Below are 15,662 nucleotides of genomic sequence, written 5' to 3'. Positions count from 1 at the left end.
AAACACGTAATATATTACCTGTAATATAGAATTGTTTATATTGTCATAAATTAAGTCTGTTTAATAATAGTGTCATAATAGAGATGTCTTCATTAGTAAGAAATTGAATACTTACTAAAGGAGCGTCTAAAATTTCCATAGCCAAGATAATCTTAGGAATATATATTTTTGCTTTTTTTAAAATTTGCTCATTGATACCTTACAAAAGTTTTAAATGACGCTAATTTGAGCTATTTCCGTGAGAAATAAAATAAAAATTCTTCAGACAAAATGAAAGATACTCTTTTTCTTTTCCGGGGAATAAAATGTAATGTTGACTCCCCAGGTCCCTATTTCTTGACAGACATGAATTTTCTCTGAATCCTGTGGGAAATTCTTGGTTAAACAGAACATTTTTATGATTACACAGTCATGGCACAACAGGAAATGTTCTGCTCTAAAATTGAAAAATCAGGTGAGGCTGGCCTCAGTGATGTTATTTGCAATCTCAACTGAAAGCTATTTTAAGACAGATAAATGAAGTATTAAAAATGCCATATTACCAATCAGATTTTTGGCATTTTCAGGTTGTGGGAGAGGGCTGCCTTCTTGTCAGGTTTGCTGACTAGATTCAGAGGAAAATCTATTCAGCCTTACACATTACTAATGATGACCCCAAAGGAGTGGGGGCCGTGGGAGGCTGACCTCCGCCTCCAAAGCCCATTTACAAAAACAAAACCAGACCCTGCTCTGTGGGTCTAAATGGGATGGCCAAATGCGGAGGTGTGCATGCAAACGAGTGTTTTCTTCTTCAACATGCCCAGCTCATTTGAATTTTAATAACTCCCTTCTGAAGCAGCTTTTGAGTTTAAATGTCTGGATGTCACTCACTAGAGCCTAGTGGGGCAGCCGATAGGAAGGATGACGACGTTGGTGAGCTCTTTTGAGGAAGAAATGGCTTCAGAGAATAAAAATCATGCGTGGCAGAGGCAGGAGAGAGGAGACTTTAGGGGTGGTATGGCTTCGTTGCCTCTGTGTGCTGTTTCATAACTCAGGAGAGGAAGGAAAATGTGATGAGTTCTCCCTGCTCCACGCTTCCGCGGGGACGAGACAGGGCATCGTCGGGGTTAGCCAGTCAGATGGGAGATAGTGAGCACATGACTCCGGTGTCTAGTAATGCTTAGGGCTTTTCTCCCTTGGGTCCTCATTTTAACATTCGTATGATAGAACACACGAGATGTTCATAACGTCCATTCCTTCACACAGGCCTCCACTGGAAAACCCAACAGATGAAAATCTTTCTAGTTTTTAAAGACTTCAGTTAATAGTTTTGAATATAACTGGTTTTTTGCTCTGCCCCATGACATTCTCCTTCCATCCCTGATAACCATGATCTCTTCTGGCAGATGCCATCATCATCATCACCATCGTCATTATTTATTCCTGTGGATATTTCTTCACGATGCTAGGTTTTAAAATGTGCTCAGCATCTATTTCCGCCTATCGTGGAATTATTTTTTTCCCCTGAAGGAACCCTCAATTTTGACTCTTATTTTTGCTTCTTTTCTATTCATTTATTCTTTTTTCTGATCTTTGTTTTTTCTCAGCCTCATAGCCATATTCAGATTTCATCAAGATTATATCTATTTCTTTCATAAAACATTTAAAGTGGATTAAAAGTACTTAATACAAGTAATGGTTCATTTTTGGTGCTAACACCAGGTATTTCTACCTAATGATTTAGGATTATTTTTTCTTATTCTGTTGCTGGGGAATGTGACTAGCTTTCTAAGCTTGTGTTTTTCTATTAAGCTTTAAAGTTCACAGTAAGAAGTATTATTTGAGGAAAGTATATTTAAATCCTTGTAATAAAATCTTTATGAATAGCATTTCCTTCTTGATACAAATACATGGGTCAGTGATCTGTGTGCGTAAGTGCTGGACTCTTGTATAAACTAGGTAGCTATATTCTCAGTTGGTCGTTTTGGACTATTAGCATGAGATATATTTATTGATGAGTCTAGTCAAAGGAGCAGGATTAGTGAAGTCTGAGTGTAGAATAAACAATATGGGAAAGCTGTCCTATTTTTCTGGTGAAATTATGGAGTCGGTTGCCAAGATTGTGTTAAAGTATTTTAATTTAGTAATAGTTTACCTATACAAAGCTTTTGACAAGTATTATTAGAAATGAATACTTGTCTATAACACTGAGTTCCCAAATGGTTTAAATCTCCTATAATCTCACCACCCACAGATAGCCACAATAGATATTCCAGCATAGGCCCTTCTAGATGTGTGTGTGTTAGACGATATTGAATCATAAAATTTCTTTTATTTTCTTGCCTGATTTTTAGAAATTTAACAACTTTTCATGTAAATGGACATAATCACCACTCATCTCCTCCAAAGAAGAGGTTTGGGAGAAAGTACAAAAAGAATCTTTGCATCGCTTTCTAGACATCTGTTAATGGGATATGTTTTGGGAGTCTTTGATTGCTGTTTTTGGTTGTAAATGAAAAATATTTGAAAGGAAAAAAGTCACCAATTATCCCATGACTTTTTAACTGCTATTATCATTCTTGAATTTTCTTTTTAATTTGTCACTTTTATGCACATGCAATTTTTAACATATTTCCAAGTATACACATACTTTGAATCTTCTTTTTTTTTTAAAGATTTTATTCATTCATTTGAGACACAGAGATACAGAGAGAGAGAGTATGAGCAGGGAGAGAGGCAGAGGGAGAGGGAGAAGCAGGCTCGCCACCGAGCAGGGAGCCCGATGCGGGGCTCGATCCCAGGACCCCGGGATCATGACCTGAGCTGAAGGCAGATGCTTAACCATCTGAGCCACCCAGGCGCCCCATACTTTGAATCTTTTAACTTATTAATATTTTCCTACCTTTCATTATATCTCCATAGTTATCATTTTTAAATGACTGTAGAATATTCCATCAAGTTGATGGATCACAACTAATTTAGCCATTTTTCTATTGGTCATTTAAAAAATTTCCATTATGGGAGCGCCTGAGTGGCTCAGTTGGTTAAGTGGCTGCCTTCGGCTTGGGTCATGATCCCAGGGTACTGGGATCGAGTTCCATGTCGGGCTCCCTGCTCAGCGAGGAACCTGCTTCTCCCTCTCCCTCTGTCTCCCGATTTGTGCTCTCACTCTCTCTCTGTCAAATAAATAAAATATTTTTTTTTAAAAATTGCCATTATGGAGAACATCTTTATGCATGTAGCTTTTGCTTTTCTGCATATAGGTTTCCTTAAGATACATTCTCAGTAATTTATTAGTGGGCAAGAGGATTTGGTGACTCTAGGGATGGCTTGGCCTCATTGTTCTTCAGAAGGATTGTACCAGGTTTGGGTACCTCAGCCCTGGCTGCATATGCGAAGCAGTATATCATAGAGGTAAAAGGCATGCGAGTCAGGCTGCCAGGGTTCACACCCCACTACCACCAAAGGCAGGCTATGTAATTTCAGACAAGCTGCTTAAGTCCCAAAGCCCCAGTTGCTTCTGTCAAGTAGAGAAAATAATTGAATCTTCTTTATAGAGTTTTTTTTTTTTTTTTTTAAAGATTCATTTGAGATAGAGAGAGAGAGAGATAGCATGAGCAGGGGGAGAGGCAGAGGGAGAGGGAGAAGCAGGCTCCCCACTGAGCCAGGAGCCCGATGTGGGGCTCGATCCCAGGACCCTGGGATCATGACCTGAGCCGAAGGCAGACGCTTAACCATCTGAGCCACCCAGGCGCCCCTTTAGTATGAGCTTATGAATCACTTTATGTAACAGCGCTTAGAAAACAAAATAAGAAACCCTTTCTAGCTATCATATTATAAAGCAAACCAACATATAGATAAACAGATGATTACAATAAAAATCCGTCAGGACTAAAATGATACCTTAACAGGGGCGCCTGGGTGGCTCAGATGGTTGGGCGTCTGCCTTCGGCTCAGGTCGTGATCCCAGGGTCCTGGGATCGAGTCCCGCATCGGGCTCCCTGCTGGGCGGGGATCCTGCTTCTCCCTCTGCCTCTGCCTCTCTCTCTCTCTCTCTCTGACTCTCATGAATAAATAAATAAAACATTTAAAAAAAATAAATAAATAAAATAAAATAAAATGATACCTTAACACTGCTTTAATTTACATTTCGTTGCCAGAAGGAATGAACATTTTTGCATGTATTTACTATTCGAGAAGTTTATTTTTAAATTAAATTTTAGATCACTTCTTTTCAAAAATTCAACCCCCCCGCCCACCACCACTTTTGTTTTGAAGTAAGCTCTACACCCAAAGTGGGGCTGTGGGGCAAGATCAAGAGTTGCATGCTCTACTGACTGAGCCAGGCAGGCACCCCCAAAATTTGTCCCTTTTTTCTCTTACTTTTTGTTTTGAAATAATTCCAAACTTATAAAAAAGTGAAAACAGCCCGAGAACCCTATTCAGGTTTCACTGACTGTCCAAATGGTGTCTTTAACAGAGAAAGAAATTAATCCAGAATGTTACACTGCGCTTACCCTGTCCTATCTCTTCAGTCTCCTTCAGTCTGGAACAGTTCCTCAGTCATTCATTATCTTTCAAGACTTGAACATGCTTTTTTGTTCTTTGTTTTGTTTTGTTTTGTTTTTTGTGGGGCTTTTTGTTTTTGTTTGTTTTGAGAGAGAGTGCTACGGTGGGGAGGGAGAGCAGAGGGAAAGAGAGAATCTTTTTTTAAGATTTATTTTTTTTATTTTAGAGGGAGAGAGAAGAGAGTGCAAGGGGGTGGGACAGAGGGAGAGAGAGTCAGAGAGATAGAGAGAGAGAGAGAATCCTCAAGCAGGAGCAGGGAGCCGGACGTGGAGCTTGATCCCAGGACCCTGAGATCATGACCTGAGCAGAAATCAGGAGTCAGACGTTCAACCGACTGAGCCACCCAGGTGCCCTGTGGGAGAGAGAGAATTTTCAGCAGGCTCCACACTCAGCACGGAGCCTGATGCGGGGCTTGATCTCACCACCCTGAGGTCACGACCTGAGCAGAAATCGAGAGTGGGACACCTAACTGACTGAGCCACCCCAAGTGCCCCCAGACTTGAACATGTTTTAAGAAGCCAGTTATTTTATAAAACAGTTTTCTAGTTGGACTTGCCAGTTTGCCTGCTGCTGTTCATGTGGTAGGCCAGTCAGTCATCGTCGGCAGGACTAGCACAACTGGGATGAGACCCCTCTTGTGGCATCCCACCAGGTGGCACATGGTGTGTCTCTCCCTCCCCCAGTGATGTTAATTTTGATCTCGTTCTTGGCCAAGGTGATATCTTCCAGGCCTCTCCACTGTAAAGTTCTCTTTTCCCTTTATCATCAGTAAATATTCTGTGTGGAGGTATTTTGAGACTTCATGATTATCCAGTTTTGCAGCCTAAGTTTCGCCCATTAGTTTCAGTATCCATTAATGTTTTCTTGCCTGAATTGGTTATTGCTATGATGATTCTTAAAGGTGATGATTCAAAAGGTGATTCCCGTTATTCCATTTATGTTTCTCAGTAGGCATTCTGTCGTACGGCAGAGCTGCCTTTTCCTTCCAAGCTCCCTCTCACGCTCTTCTGGTATGGACCACAAAAATTTTATTTCATTTAATTATTTGTTATTCAGTTATTCATTATTTCAACCTTCATATTGTTCCATATTTGATCAGTGAGAACCTCTTTAAATTGGCTTTGTGTCCTTTTGACACAACCCCATCATTCTGTGAGTATGTTGTTTCCTTGTGGCCCAAGAAGATGTTCTAGGCTCATCTCGTATTATCCTCAGCTCTGTAACAGCCAGGTAGCTCAGGTTCCCTTTAGTGGGGAATGATGCTTAGAAGCAAAGATCTGGGTACAAATTCTCCTTGTTCCTGGGGTGATCACTGCTCCCAGGCTCTTTCAGTGCACAGTTGTTAGGAGACAGACACACACACCCTCTCTCTTTCATGTCTATATTCATTTCTATATCTAGCTATATATATTGGAAGCCATGAATTTATACCAGTATCTCCAATTCCATTTCAACACCACAGGGTCCATTGTATTTTTCCCCTCTTTTCATATTTGTAAACTTTCTTCTCTGACAGGGAGAAACCCGGCTTCATTTTTCTCCATATATCTGCTCATATGCGGAGTCCCTGTATTCGAACAGTCTGCTGTCCCCATGGGGCCACAGCCCCGCAGAAGCTGCCTTCCTCTCTCAGGTCCTGATCCTCGAGGGGCAGCAACCCTGCTTGGCAGCCTTCCTGGTGCGAAGGGGCCCGGGGATGTTTTTGTTCCCGATAATTCTGAATGTTGTTGAAGTACTTCTACAGAACATCCCACCAAGTCTCAGGATCTGACTGCCTCTTAGAATCTTCAACTGTTTCCAACTACCGTCTGGATTTTAGAGTAGATTCTGGCAGGGGTGCAAAGCATCTCCTCGTCTCCACAACCATACCATGTTGTCATTATCTCTACCTGGGTTTTCTAAGGACTTTGTCTAGAAAAATCCTAGTGACCCTTTCCATCTTGGTTTAAACATCCTTTCCTCAGTCAGTGTTTCAAGACGAGTTCGGATTTCTTATGTCACATTTTCCGATGTGTTTTTCATAGTACTTGACATAGGAGTAGTTATTCTCTTAATTATTTCTGGCTCTTTGTTTAAAGTCTGTCTTTCCCATTAGACTGTAATTTCCCCAACGGTAGAAAGAACATAGGTGTCTCATCCTAAATGCTTTGAGAACAGAGTACTTGGCATTTAATAGTTTTCAAATATTTATTGATCTACAGCTCTCTCTCTCTCTCTGTATATTAGATAATTCTAAGCTAAGTTGCTTCTAAACAATGCTGAAGAGGGAGAAAATAAAGACATGTCCACACTACGCGAGCAACATGCTTGTGATGGGGAGTAGACATACCGCCAGCTGTCAGCCTACTGCTTGTTACCAGACTTTTACTGGAGGGGTTACACATGTGCGTTGTGGCATTGAGATGTGATCCTCTGTGTAGCTAAAGTATGTGTGATAATGGGTCCTGTTGTAATGCATTATGTTCGGATATGCCATTTATATTAAGGTTCTTTGAGGCTGTCAACTGGATGAGAGATTTAAAGCAACTTTGTATCTGGATTTTAAAACATCTGGATCCTATTAACAAGTACTGTTAGACCTTCTCAGTTCCAAAGCCATTGTCTATAAAGCATTCCAGTAGTGCTTTTTATCTAAGGCACTTGCTTGAAAGACAAAACACTGCAAGAAGGGAGCTAATCATTCCCGTTGCTTAGATTTGGATTCCTGTGTCCAGTGCTGAAGATCTCTGGGGAAGGAACCACGTGACTTCGTTCTCCCATTTGGGGGCTTCCTCTCTTTGCATCCCCCCCCCCCCGCGCCCAACCACCACATGCATGGAACTGCCAAGTATTTTCTCCATTCCTAACAGTTACTATAATTCCTTTCATTCCAGTTAGTGTCAGAATTCGTTCCCTGCAAATACAGCGGAAAATTTTGTGTGATTCTAGTTACGCTACTCAGTACTGATGCTCTGACCTTTTTTAAAGGGGGAACGTTTATTGTGTCATAGCGCTTACTTGATTTTCAGTCCTATGTTCCCTGTTACAAGGTCTTGTTTCTGACACTTGTTTGTACATCAGGTCAATTCTAAAGAGTATAGAAGGAAGGTGCAAAGTGTATAGTAAAGTGCAGTTATGTATAGTGCAAGTTATTGGTACAAGAGCTTGTTGTGTAAGCAATAAAATGTGTGTGTGTGTGTGTGTATGTGTGTGTGAAATGGTCATATTTTGCACTGGGTCCTGGTATTAGAGGACAGGGTGAATATCTTTCCTGATTCCCTAGATCCTCTGGAAACTGCAAAAATTCTGTAGTAAGTTCTATAGGAGGACCTGGAATAAAATTTTATGTAATTTTGAAAACACTTGATCTGAGAAAAAAAAATGTAAAGGAATCTGCTTATGAATTAATGATTTCCAATATAAAACTGGATTCATGCCCTTAATAGGAGAGAAAAGCAGTTCTATGCACAGATTTTCGTATACCGTCTGCCAGTTCATCAGGCCATTTCTGAGAATCACATGCCAAAATGACCCCAAAAATGCAGCTTAATTTTTCTGTGTGTGAAATCAGACTCTAACTTGCTGCCCACATGGTATAGGGAGAGTTGCCCCATGTGTGTAATCAGGATGGAGTTCTATGAATAACCAACAAGTTAATTCCTAGCACAGCATTTTAATATTTAGCACACCTGATTTTTCCTTGTCCGTGTGTCTGTCCTCTCATGAGAATATAAGTTCCATTAGCAAAGGAACCTGTCTGTCCTGTTGAACACTATTGTTCATGTCTGGAGCAGTGCATGGTACCTACCAGATGGTGACTGAATGAATGAATGGTTTTTATGAATATGTTTACTTTCTTTGGTCAGACATTCTTCTCTTTGTAATAGCAGTAGTAAATTCCCTGATAATACTTCCTGCGCCCCTAGTATTACATCTTAAGATGGAATAGAAATAAAGCTTCAGTTTTTGGTAGCATAGCCTAGAAGGGAGGCAGATGTGTTGAGCTTTTAACATCTTCAAAAAGCAAAAAAGCACTTGTTGGAGGGGAGAGAAACATCACTGGAAGGTACACTATTAGTTTTCCAAGTTGGCAGGGGCAAGGGTAAGGAGGTAGGTTAGTTGGTGACTAGCCTAAGAAAACATGCTGATTTGGGGGGTCACGATCCCAGGGTCCTAGGATCCAAGCCCGCTTCGGCTCCCTACTCGGGGGAGTCTGCTTCTCCCTCGGCCTCTGCCCCTTCTCCCACTCATGCTCTCTCTCTCTCTATCAAATAAATAAAATTTAAAAAAAATTAAAAAGAAGAAAACATGCTGATTTTTGAGATGGCTCTAGTTAGAAATAAGAATGTAAAATATCAGGAAAGGCCTGGATGAGAAGTGTGGATTTACTCAGCGTCAATATATGAATGGGGAGTCTGCTTCTCCCTCTGCCCCTCCCCCACTCGTGCTCTCCTTCTCTCTCTCTCTCTCTCTCTCTCTCTCTCTCTGAGAAGGAGAAGCAGACTCCCTGCTGAGCAGGAAGCCCAACATGGGGCTTGACCCCAGGACCCTGAGATTATGAACCAAGCCGAAAGCAGATGCTTAACCGACTGAGCCCCCCAGGCGCCCCTTGTTTTAACCATTTTAAAGTGGTCAGTGGCATTTAGTGGATTCACAGTGTTGTGCAACCATCACCACTGTGTAGTTCCAGAATATTTTCAGCACCCCAAAAGGAAACCTTGTACCCATTGAGCAGGTGGTTCCCCATTTCCCCCCAGCTCCTAGCAACCATGAATCTGCCTTCTGTCTCTGTGGATATGCCTGTTCTGTATGCTTTATTTAAATGAAATCGTACACTGTATGGCATTTTGTGACCAGCTTCTTTCACTTTGCATAATGTTTTCAGGGTTCACCCATGTTCTAGTAAGTATCAGAATTCCATTCCTCTTTCCAGCCAAGGAATAGTCCAGTGTGTGGATATACACTTTATTTATTCATTCATCAGTTGATGGACATTAGGGTTGTTTCGGCCTTTTGGCTATTATGAATAATGCTGCTATGAAGATTTGTGTACAAGTCTTTGTTTAAACACCTGTTTTCGGTTCTTTTGGACATACATGAGCGGAATTGCTGGGTCATATAGTAATCCTATGTCATTTTCCAAGAAACTGCCAAACTGTTTTTCCATAGTGGCCGTACCATTTTATATTCCTACCAGCAATGTATGAGGGTTCCAATTTCTCTACATCCTTGCCAACACTTGTTCTTTTCCATTATTATTATTATTATTATTGTTATTATTAATTTATTACTGTTGTTTAATCCTGTTGAGTGTGAAGTGCTATCATTTGGTTTTGATTTGACTTTCCCTAGTAACTAACGGTGTTGAGCATCTTTTCAGGTACTTGCTGGCCATTTGTAGTATCTCTTCTTGGCAGAATTATCTGTTCAGGTGCTTGGACCATTTTAAAAATTAGATTGTCTTTTTGTTGTTGAGTTATAAGAGTTCTTTGTATATTCTGGATAGTAGACCCTTATCAGATACACAACTTGGAAATATTTTCTTATATTCTTAGTTTGTCTTTTCACTTTGTCGGTAATACCTTCGATGCACAGAAGTTTTTAACTTCGACAACTCCAATATGTCTATTTTTTTCTTTTGTTGCTCATGTTTTTGGCATCGTATCTAAGAATCCATTGCCAAATCAGAGTTCATGAAGATTTACCCCTATGTTTTCTTCTGTTTTATGATTTAATTCTTTTTGTTTGTTTATTTACTTTTTATTTTTTAAAGATTTTATTTATTTGACAGAGAGAGAGATAGCAGATAGCGAGAGCAGGAACACAAGCAGGGGGAGTGGGAGAGGGAGAAGCAGGCTTCCCGCCAAGCAGGGAGCCCGATGTGGGGCTCAATCCCAGGATCCTGGGATCATGAGCCGAGCTAAAGGCAGACGCTTAACGACTGAGCCACCCAGGCGCCCCTAATTCTTTCTTTTTTTTTTTTTTTTAAGATTTTATTTATTTATTTGACAGCAGGAGAGCACAAGCAGTGGGAGTGGCAGAGGGAGAGGGAGGAGCAGGCCCCCTGCCGAGCAGTGAACCCAACGCGGGGCTCAATCCCTGGACCCCAGGATCATGACCTGAGCTGAAGGCAGTCACTTAACCAACTGAGCCACCCAGGCGTCCCTATGGTTTAATAGTTAGGTCCTTGATCTATTTTGAGTTAATTTTGGTATAACAGTATTGGGTTGGGGTCCTACTTCCTTATTTGCATGTGGATATCCAATTGTCCTGGGACCATTTGCTGAAAAGAATATTCTTTTCCCATTGAATGGTCTTAGCACTCTTGTCAAAAATCAGTTGATCAGGGGCACCTGGGTGGCTCATTTGGTTGGGCATCTGACTCTTGATTTGGACTCATATCATGATCTTGGGGTCATGAGATAGAGCCCCGTACTGGGCTTTGTGCTCAGCACTGGGTCTGCTTGAGATTCTCTCTCTCTATCTCTCTTTCTCTCTCTCTCTGCAGCCCCCCCCCCCCCCGTGTACTCTCTCTCTCTCTCCCCATCTCTTAAAAAAAAAATCAGTTGACTGTAAATATATGGGTTTATTTTTGGCCTCTCAATTTTATTTCATTTGTTTATATGTCTGTCTATTTTTGATTACTATAGCTCTGTAGTAAATTTTGAAAATGGTATGTATGAATTCTTCAGATTTTTCTTTTCCAAGATTGTTTTGGCTACCTGCAGCCCCTTACAATTCCATATGAATTTGAGAACCAGCTTTTCCATTTCTTGGGGGGGCGGGTAAAAGGCCATTGAAAAAAAAATTTTTTTTTAAAGATTTTATTTATTTGACAGAGACAGCAAGAGAGGGAACACAAGCAGGGAGAGTAAGAGAAGCAGGCTTCCCGTGGAGCAGGGAGCCCGATGCGGGGCTCGATCCCAGGATGCTGGGATTATGACCTGAGCCAAAGGCAGACGCTCAACGACTGAGCCACCCAGATGCCCAGGCCATTGAAATTTTGATAGGGATTATGCCGAATCTATAGATAGCTTTGGATAGTGTTGTCATCTTTATGGTATTAAGTATTCCAATCCGTGAACATAAGATGTCTATTTATTTAGATCTTCAATTTCTTTCAGCAGTGTTTGTCCTTTTCAGTATATTATATGTCTCTTTCACCTGAGTTAAATTTATTCCCAGGTATTTTCTTCTTTTGAATACCACAGTGTGTGGAATTGTTTCCTAAGTTCCTTTTCAGATTAATCATTGCTGGGATATAAAAACACATCTAAATTTTGTGTGTTCATCTTACACCCTGCAACTTCACTGAACTGTTTTTTTATATCTAGAATCATGTCATCTGCAAATAGAGGTAGTTTTACTTCTTTCCAATTTCAATTCCTTTTATTTCTTTTTCTTGCCTACTGGCTCTGGCTAGAATATGCAAGATAAAAGGGTGAAAAAGTGGGCATTCTTGTCTTGTTTTTTATTGTAAAGGAAAAGCTTTTAGTCTTTTACCATTGAATATACTGTTCACTGTGGATTTTTTACAAATGCCCTTTGTTGTGTTAAGCTAATTCCATTCTGTTCCTAATTTTCTGAGTATTTTTATCATGAAAGGGTGTTGGATTTTATCAAAAGCTTTATGTGGCAATTGAAATTATCATGTGTTTTTCCCCCTTCATTCTATTAATGTAGTAAATTACATTGACGTATTTCTTATGTTGAATGTCACCTGCATTCCTAGGATAAATCTTGTGTGGTCGTCATGAATAATCCTTTAATATGATGTTAGATTCAGTTTACCAGTGATTTGTCGAGAGCTTTCACATCTATATTCATGACAAATATTGGTCTGTAGTTTTTTTTGTTTTGTTTTTAATTGTGGTGTCTTTGCTTTTGGCATCAGGTTAATGCTGGTCTCAAGAATGATTTAAATTATACAGTTGACCTTTGAAAAACATGGGTTTGAAATGCACATGTCCACTTATGTGCCGAATTTTTCCATTAAATACAGTATAGTACTGTAAGTGTAGTTTCTCTTTTCCATTGTTTTCTCTTCTGTAGCTTCACATACAAAATATGTATTAATCAACTGTTTATGTTATTGGTAAGGCTTTCAGTCCACAGTAGGCTATTAGTAGTTAAGTTTTGGGGGAGGGTCAAAAGTAATGTGCAGATTTTTTACTGCAAAGGGGGTCAGCATCTCTAACCCCATGTTGTTCAAGAATTAACTATATTCCCTCCTGTTCTGTTTTTTTTGGGGATGAAATTGAGGATTGATATTAATTCTTCTTTAACCGTTTCATAGAATTCACCAGTGAAATCATCTGGTCCTGGACTTTTCTTTGTTGGGAGGTTTTTGTTTCAATCTCTTTCCTTGTCATAGGACTGTTTGTATTTTCTGCTTATTCTTGAATTAGTTTTAGTGACTTGTGTGTTTCTGGGATTTTGTTCATTTCACCTAGATTATCTAATTTGTTGGTACATGGTTTCTCATAGTTTTCTGTTATAATCTATTTCGTATCTGTCCTTACAGATACAGATCTTTTGGTAGAAATGTCTTCACTTTTATTTCTGATTTTAGTTATTTTCATCTTTCTTCCCAATCAGTATGACTTTTATTTCCTTATCTTATTGCTTAAGCAATAAGTCCTTACTGCATAGGACTTTTTTTTTTTTTTTTGAGAGCAAGAGCGAGAGAGAGAGAGAGAGAGCACACATGATCAGGGGGGAGAGGGGCCAAGGGAGAGTGAGAGAGAGAAATTAAGCACACTCCACGCTCGGCATGGAGCCTGATAGGGGGCTCAATCTCATGAACTTGAGATCATGGCCTGCTCCGAAATCAAGTGAGATTAACTGACGGAGCCACCCAGGTGCCCCTATTAATTCAGTTTTTAATTAGATACAGGCCTATACAGATTGTCTTTTTCTTCTTGAGTTTTGGCAGATTGTGTCTTTCAAAAAATTAGTCTGTTTCACTTATGTCGTCAGATTTGTGGGCATATAAGTTATTTACACAGAGCCTCTGGCATTTCATCATTATAGTTGAGGTTCTCCTATCCCAGCACTGGTTCCTGCAGTGTGTTCTGCTCACGAGTCTCTGCACTGGTAAACCATTACACCCTCTATTCATCTGTCTGTTCCTCCAGCGACCAGGGCAGCAAATTGCCCTGTGTTCTTCCCTCTGTTGCAGAACCAAGAATTGTTGATTTTTTTAGTCTGTTCAGCTTTTTACTTGTTATCAGGACAGAATGGCGACTTTCAAGCTATTACATGCAGAACTGGAAACCAGAAGTCATTCCTTTTTTTTTTTTTTTTTTAATTTTTTTAATTGTAAAAAAAACACAACATAAAATTTACCATCTTAACAATTTTTAAGTATATGGTTCAGTAGTGTTACATATATTCACATTGTTGTAAAACCAATCTCCAGATGTTTTTCCTCATGCAAAACTGAAACTCTACCCATTAAATAATGCCTACCCTTTCTCCCACCCCATTACCCCTGGCAGCCATCATTCTGTTTTCTATTAATTTGACTACTTAAATACCTGATATAAATAGGTATACAACAAAGTATGTCTTGTTGTGACTGTGTTATTTCACTCAGCATAGTGTCTTCAAGATTCATTTATGTTGTAGCGTATGACAGGATTTCCTTTCCTTTTAATGTTGAATACTGTTTCATATGTATATTTCATATACATATGAAATATCCCTATCTATTGATTGATATTTGGGTTGCTTCTACTTCTTGGCCATTGTGAATAGTACTGCTGTGAACAATGGTGTACAAACATCTCTTCAAGATTCTGCTGTCAGTTCTTTTGAATATATGCTCAGGAATGGGATTTCTGGATCATATGGCAGTTCTATTTTTAGTTTTTTGAAGAGCCATCGTACCATTTTCCATAGCAGTTCTACCATTTTATAATCCCACCAACAGTACACAAGGGTTCCAGTTTCTCCACATCTTTACCAACACTTGTTATTTATTTTCTTTTTCTTTCCTTTTTAAAAGAATAGTAGCTGTCCTCATGGATGTGAAATATTATCTCATTGTTGTTTGATTTGCATTTCTCTACTGACTAGTGATGTTGAGCATCTTTTCAAATTATTATTGGTCCTTTGTGTATCATCTCTAGAAAAACTCTACCCCTGCTTCTCCCTCCCCATATGCAGCATCTGCTGATTCTGCTACTCTTCTGCTGATTTAACCTCTGCTTCTCCTCTTTCCCTATGCTTCTCCTTTCTGCAACTGTTTGTCCTTTTGCAGACTTTGCCCCAACTTCTGCTTCCCTGGCTTCCGCTGGCTTTTCTGCCTCAGCTTCTTCTTCTCCTGTGCTTCTCCTTTCTGCAGTGTTTGTCCTTTTGCTGATTCTGCCCCCACCTCAGCTTCCCCCTTGTTCAGTGCCTGCTCATTTTGCTGCCTCTTCTGCCTCAGCTTCTCCCTTTTCCTGTGCTTCTCCTTTCTGCAGCTGCTGTTCCTTTTATGGATTCTGTCCCCACCTCAGCTTCCGCCTTGTTCAGTTCCTGCTGATCGTGCTGCCTCTTCTGCTTCATCTTCTCCCTTTTCCTGTGCTTCTCCTTTCTGCAGCTGTTGTTCCTTTTATGGATTCTGTCCCCACCTCAGCTTCCGCCTTGTTCAGTCCCTGCTGATCGTGCTGCCTCTTCTGCTTCATCTTCTCCCTTTTCCTGTGCTTCTTCTTTCTGCAGCTGTTGTTCCTTTCACTGGATCTGCCCCCACCTCTGCTTCCTCCTTGTTCAGTGCCTGCTGATCGTGTTGCCTCTTCTGCCTCAGCTTCTCCCTTGTGCTTCTCCTTTCTGCAGCTGCTGTTCCTTTTTCAGATTCTGTCCCCACCTCAGCTTCCCCTAGTTCAGTGCCTGCTGATCGTGTTGCCTCTTCTGCCTCAGCTTCTCCCTTTTCTTGTGCTTCTCCTTTCTGCAGCTGCTGTTCCTTTTTCAGATTCTGTCCCCACCTTAGCTTCCCCCTTTTTCAGTCCCTGCTGATCGTATTGCCTCTTCTGCCTCAGCTTCTTCTTCTCTTGCGCTTGTCCTTTCTGCAGCTGTTACTCCTTTTGCAGACTCCGCCCCACCTTTGCTTCCTCCTCTTTCAGGTGTCTGCTGATTCTTCTGCTTTCTGCTGG

At 40.5% G+C, this 15,662-nt stretch overlaps 1 protein-coding gene across 7 annotated transcripts in view; it reads left to right on the top strand.

Moving 5' to 3' along the window:
• The window catches only part of FOCAD (focadhesin), a 303,113-nt gene that overhangs the window by 260,802 nt on the left and 26,649 nt on the right, over positions 1-15,662 (top strand). The gene's annotated exons all lie outside the window — the stretch shown is intronic.

The sequence above is a fragment of the Phoca vitulina genome, unplaced genomic scaffold, assembly GCF_004348235.1.
Source record: "Phoca vitulina isolate PV1807 unplaced genomic scaffold, GSC_HSeal_1.0 scaffold67, whole genome shotgun sequence".
NCBI classification, from domain to species: Eukaryota; Metazoa; Chordata; class Mammalia; order Carnivora; family Phocidae; genus Phoca; species Phoca vitulina.
The sequence above is the reverse complement of the archived record's forward strand: the minus strand, read 5'-3'. Positions and strand labels throughout refer to the sequence as shown.